Consider the following 7,048-nt stretch of genomic DNA (forward strand, 5'->3'; position numbering starts at 1 on the left):
TAGAACCCATTCTCTGCATTCCAGGCATATTTTTTTACCCTCTGAGCCGCCAGGGAAGCCCTGACCTTCCCACAGTCTGTTTCAAATAAAATGAGTTTCTGTGTAGAATCTTGGAGCTCTCTGTTTCAGTTCCTGCATCACCCTATGAACAAACCCTCTGAACTTTGGCTTCCAGAGCTAGGAATAGGGACAATGGCACAATTCTTTCTGATTGACATCCTTGTTTTGGGTGTTAACACTAGCCTCTCTTTTTAGTTTTCTCTTTTCATAGTGGAAATTCCACGTAAGTTAAATAAGCAGAGTGACAATATATATCCTGGATGTACTCCTTTCCAAGTTTGAAACAGTCCTTGTTCCTTGTAGCAGAGTACATCATGCAAAATGCCAGACTGGATGAATCTCAAGCTGGAATCAAGATTGCTAAAAAAAATATCAACAACCTCAGATATGCAGGTTTCCCTGGTAGCTCAATCAGTAAAACAATCTACCTGCAGTGCAAGACACCCCAGCCCAATCCCTGGGTTGGGAAGATCCCCTGGAGAAGGAAATGGCTACCCACTCCAGTATTCTTGCCTGAAAAATCCCATGGACAAGATCCTGGTAGGATATAGTCCGTGTGATAGCAACATTCAGACATGACTTAGCAACTAAACCACCACCATCACTCTAATGGCAGAAAGTAAAGAGGAACCAAAGAGCCTCTTGAGGGTGAAAGCAAAGAATGAAAAAGCTGGCTTAAAATTCTACATTCAACAAACTAAGATTGTGGCATCTATTCCCATTCTTCAAGGCAAATAGATGGGGAAAAAGTAGAAACTGTGACAGTTTATTTTATTGGGCTCTAAAGTAAATGCAGATGGTGATTGCAGCCATGAAATTAAAAAAAACACATGCTCTTTGGAAGGAAAGCTATGAGAAATCTAGACAGGATATTAAAAAGCAGAGACATCATGTTGCCAACAAAGGTCCGTATAGTCAAAGCTATAGTTGTTCCAGTAGTCATGTATGGCTGTGAGATTTAAACCATAAAGAAGGCTGAGTGCTGAAGAATGGATGATATTGAACTATGCTGTTGGAACAAACTCTTGAGCATACCTTGGATTGCAAGGAGATCAAACCCATCAATCCTAAAGGAAATCAGTCCTGAATATTCACTGGAAGGACTGATGCTGCAGCTGAATCTCCAATACTCTGACCACCTGATGCAAAGAGCTGATGCATTGAAAAAAACCCTGTTGCTGGGAAAGGTTGAGGGCAGATGGCAAAAAGGGAAACAGAGGACGAGATGGTTGGTATCATAGACTCAGTGGACATGAGTTTGAGCAAACTCAGGGAGACAGTCCTTCTGCAGTCCATGGGGTTGCAAACAATCTGACACAACTTAGTGACTGAACAAAAACAAAAATGTTAGTTCTATTTTTAATTTTATATCAATACTACACTGTTTAGATTATTGCAGCTTTGTAATATTGTCTGAAGTCTAGGAGAGTTATACCTCCTGCTTTCCACCCCCCTCAGGATTACTCTCCCATTCTGCATCTTTTACAGTTCCATACAAAATTTTGAATTATTGATTCTAGTTTTGTGTGAAAAATGTCATGGGTAATTTGATAGTGATCACATTAAATTTGTAGATAGCTTTGGGTAGTATTGCCATTTTGACAATATTAATTCTTCTAATCCAAGAGCATGCATGGGATGTCTTTCCATTTCTTTGAATCCTCTTTTATTTCCTTTATTCAAGTTTTAAAGTTTTTTGCATGTAAGTCTTTCATTTTCTTGGTCAGGTTTATTCATAGGTGTTTTATTTTTTGGATACAGTTTTTAAAGAGGTTATTTTTTTTAAACTTTCTCATCCTGATATTTCAATATTAGTAAAAAGAAATGCAACAGATTTTTGCAAATTAATCCTGTTTCCTGCTAGCATGCTGAAATTGTATTATTAGTTCTAATAGCTTTTATGTGGGGACTTTAGGATTCTCTGCATAGAGTATCATGTCATCTGCAAATACTGACAGTTTTTCTTCTCTTGCACTTTTGACACATTTTATTTCTTTTTCTTATCTACTTTCTGTGGCTACAACTTTACATACTGTGTTGAATAAAGGCAGTAATGTGATGTCCTTGTCTTGTTCCTGGATTTAGCAATAGAGCTTTAAGTTTATCACTGTTGAGTATTATGTTTGCTGTGGGTTTATTGTCAATGACCTTTATTATGTTGTAAAATATTTCCCCATCAAATGTGCTCATTTTAATGAGAGTTTTATCATGAATAGATGTTGGACTTTGTTAAATGCTTTTTTCATATCTACTGAGGTAATCATGTGCTTTTTGATTTTATTTCATATCCTTTTTGCTTCCTGTAGTTGTATATATGTTGTCTTCTTTAGGTTTGGGACATTTCCATCCATAATTTCTTCAAATACATTTTTGATCCCTTTCTCTGTCTCTTCTCCATCTGGAACACTATATGTGTAAGTTGGCACCTTTTAAATTATCCCATAGATCTCTTATGCTGCTTTAAATTTTTTTAATTTGTTTTTCTGTCTGCTGTTCTAACTGGTGATTTCTATTATTTTCTCTTCTAGATCACTTATTTGTTCTGTGCCATTTAGTCAGCTATTCATTGTATCTAGATTGCTTTTTATCTCAGAAATTGAATTATTTATTTTTTAAATCATTGATATTTAATTCAACTGGCAATTTTGTTAACTTCTTTTAAAACTTGGTGTCTGGTAGATGGGTGATGTCTCTTTCATTATTTATTCTTTCAGGAGATTACTCTTACTCTTTTGATTAGGAGTATTTCCTCTGCTGTCCTTCATGGAACACTTATATTGCATAAATGTTGTGAGTATTTCTTCTGAAGTCCTTTATGGAATGTCCTTTAAAGAACATTTCATGCAAAGATGGGCACAATAAATGACAGAAATGATATGGACATAACAGAAGCAAAAGATATTAAAAAGAGATGGCAAGGATACACAGAAGAACTATGCAAAAATACCTTTATAACCCAGATAACCACGATGGTGTGATCACTCACCTAGAGCCAGACATTCTGAAATGTGAAGTCAAGTGGGCCTTAGGAAGCATCACTATGAACAAAGTTAGTGGAGGTGATGGAATTCCAGTTAAGGTATTTCAAATCCTAAAAGATGATGCTGTGAAAGTGCTGTCCTCAATATGCCAGCAAATTGGAAAACTCAGCAGTGGCCACAGGATTGGAAAAGGTCAGTTTTCATTCCAATCCCCAAAGCAGGGCAATGCCAAAGAATGCTCAAACTACTGCACGATTGCACTCATCTCACATACTAGCAAAGTAATGCTCAAAATTCTCCAAGCTAGGCTTCAACGGTACATGAACAGAGAACTTCCAGATGTTCAAGCTGGATTATGAAAGGCACAGGAAACAGAGATCAAATTGCCATTTTCCATTGGATCACAGAAAAGCAAGAGAATTCCAGAAAAACATCTACTTCAACTTTATTGATAACACCGAAGCCTTTGACTGTGGGGATCACAACAAACTGCAAAATCCTGAAAGAGATGAAAATACCAGATCACCTTACCTGCCCCCTGAGAAATTAGTTTGCAGATCAAGAAGCAACAGTTAGAACAGGACATGGAACAACAGACTGGTTCCAAATTGGGAAAGGAGTACATCAAGGCTGTGTATTGTCACCCTGCTTATTTAACTTCTATGCAGAGAACATCATGAGAAATGCTGGGCTTGATGAAGCACAAACTGGAATCAAGTTGCCGGGAGAAATATCAATAACCTCAGATACACAGATGATAGCACCTTTATGGCACAAAGTGAAGAGGAACTAATGAGCCTCTTGATGAAAGTGAAAGAGGAGAGTGAAAAAGCTGGTTTCAAACTCAACATTCAGAAAACTAAGATCGTGGCATCCAGTTCCATCACTTAATGGCAAACAGATGGGGAAACAATGGAAAGAGTGACAGACTATTTTCTTGGGGTCCAAAATCACTGCAGTTGGTGACTGAAGCCACGAAATTAAAAGACACTTGCTCCTTGGGAAAAAAAGCTATGTCCAACTTTAGTTCAGTTCAGTCACTCAGTTGTGTCTGACTCTTTGTGACCCCATGAACCACAGCATGCCAGGCCTCCCTGTCCATCACCAGCTCCTGGAATTTACTCAAACTCATGTCAATGGCAACCCACTCCAGTACTCTTGCCTGGAGAATCCCAGGGACGCCGGAGCCTGGTGGGCTGCCTTCTATGGGGTCGCACAGAGTAGAACACGACTGATGCGACTTAGCAGCAGCATGTCCAATGAGTTGGTGATGCCATCCAACCATCTCATCCTCTTTTGTCTCCTTTTCCTCCCACTTTCAATCTTTCCCAGCAATAGGATCTTTTCAAAAGAGACAGTTCTTCACACCAAGTGGCCAAAGTATTGGAGATTCAGCTTCATCATCAGTCCTTCCAATGGTATTCAGGACTGATTTTCTTTAGGATGGACTGGTTGGATCTCCTTGCAGTCCAAGGGACTCTCATGAGTCTTCTCCAAAACCACAATTCAAAAGTATCAATTCTTTGGTGCTCAGATTTCTTTATAGTCCAATTCTCACATCCATACATGACAACAGGAACTAGACGGACCTTTGTTGACAAAGTAATGGCTCTGTTTTTTAATATGCTATCTAGGTTGGCCATAACTTTCCTTCCAAGGAGCAAGTATCTTTTACTTTCATGGCTGCAGTCGCCATCTGCACTGATTTTGGAGCCAAAAATAAAGTCTGTCCCTGTTTCCACTGTTTCCCCATCTATTTGCTATGAAATGATGGGACTGGATGCTATGATCTTAGTTTTCTGAATGTTGAATTTTAAGCCAACTTTTTCACTCTCCTCTTTCACTTTCATCAAGAGGCTCTTTAGTTCTTCACTTTCTGCCATAAAGGTGATGTCATCTGCATATCTGAAATTATTATTTCTCCCTGCAAACTTGATTCCAGCTTGTGCTTCATCCAGCCCAGTGTTTCTCATGATGTGCTCTTCATATAAGTTAATTAAGCAGGGTGACAATATACAGAATTGATGTACTCCTTTTCCTATTTTGAACCAGTCTGTTGTTCCATGTCTAGTTCTAACTGTTGCTTCCTGACCTGTATACAGATTTCTCAAGAGGCAGGTCAGGTTGTCTGGTATTCCCATCTCTTTCAGAATTGTCCGCAGTTTGTTGTGATCCACACAGTCAAAGGCTTTGGCATAGTCAATAAACCAGAAATAGAGGTTTTCTGGAACCCTCTTTCTTTTTGATGATCCAGTGGATTTTAGCAAATTGATCTCTGGTTCCTCTGCCTTTTCTAAACCAGCTTGAACATTTGGAAGTTCACGGTTCATGTACTGTTAAGCCTGGCTTGAGAATTTTGAGAATCATTTGCTAGCCTGTAAGATGAGTGAAATCATGCGGTAGTTTGAGCATTCCTTGGCATTGCCTTTCTTTGGGATTGGAATGAAAACTGACCTTTTCCAGTCCTGTGGCCACTGCTGAGTTTTCCAAATTTGCTGGCATATTGAGGGCAGCACTTTCACAGCATCATCTTTCAGGATTTGAAATACCTTAACTGGAATTCCATCACCTCCACTAGCTTTGTTCATAGTGATGCTTCCTAAAGCCCACTTGACTTCACATTCCAGGATGTCTGACTCTAGGTGAGTGATCACACCATTGTGGTTATCTGGGTCATGAAGATCTTTTCTGTACAGTTCTTCTGTGTATTCTTGCCACTTCTTAATATCTACTGCTTCTGTGAGGTCCGTACCATTTCTGTCCTTTATTGTGCCCATCTTTGCATGAAATGTTCCCTTGGTATCTCTAATTTTTTTTGAAGAAATCTCTAGTCTTTGCTATTCTCTTGTTTTCCTCTATTTCTTTGCACTGCTCACTGAGGAAGGCTTTCTTACCTCTGCTTGCTATTCTTTGGAACTCTGCTTTCAGATGGGTATATCTTTTCTTTTCTCCTTTGCTTTTTGCTTCTCTTCTTTTCACAGCTATTTGTAAGGCCTCCTCAAACAGACATTTTGCTTTTTTGCAATTCTTTTTCTTGGGGATGGTCTTGCTCCCTTTCTCCTGTACAATGTCTTGAACCTCTGCCCATAGCTCATCCAGCACTCTATCAGATCTAGTCCCTTAAATCTATTTCTTACTTCCATTGTATAATTGTTAGGGATTTGATTTAAGTCATGCCTGAATGGCCTAGTTGTTTTCCCTACTTTCTTCAATTTAAGTCTGAATTTGGCAATAAAGAGTTCGTGGTCTGTGCCACAGTGAGCTCCCAATATTGTTTTTGCCTACTGTATAGAGCTTCTCCATCTTTGGCTGCAAAGAATATAATCAATCTGATTTCAGTATTGACCATCTGGTGATGTCCATGTGTAGAATCTTTTTTGTTTTTGGAAGAGGGTGTTTGTTATGACCAGTGTCCTTCCAAAACTCTTAGTCTTTGCCCTGCTTCATTCTTTACTCCAAAGCCAAATTTACCTGTTACACTAGGTATTTCTTGACTTCCTACTTTTGCATTCCAGTCCCCTATAATGAAAAGGACAACTTTTTGGGGTGTTAGTTCTAGAAAGTCTTGTAGGTCTTCATAGAATTGTTCAACTTCAGATTCTTCAGCATCACTGGTGCAACTTAGATAGGATATTAAAAAGTAGAGATATTACTTTGCTGACAAAGGTCCCGATATTCCAAGCTATGATTTTTTCCATTAGTCATGTATGGATGAGAAAATTAGACTATAAAGAAAGCTGAGCACTGAAGAATTGATGCTGATCTATGTTCTGTGCAAAGCTGTGGTGTGTAATGAACAGGGCTGTGATGTTTGTTGTAGTTGGAGTTGAGAGTAGGGTGAACTGCCAGCTGCTGGTGTAAAGCTTCTCCTTAGTGTTTGTTGGCAAGCCAGCACCTGTGTACTCTTGATCAGAATCTAGGCTTCTGCAGCTGTGCTCTTTGTCTCAGTAGGTTTGTTTGCTCCCTGTTGTTATTCAGTCTCAGTTGTGTCTGGCTCTTTGCTATCC

Source organism: Budorcas taxicolor, chromosome 6, assembly GCF_023091745.1.
Source record: "Budorcas taxicolor isolate Tak-1 chromosome 6, Takin1.1, whole genome shotgun sequence".
Taxonomy (NCBI): Eukaryota; Metazoa; Chordata; class Mammalia; order Artiodactyla; family Bovidae; genus Budorcas; species Budorcas taxicolor.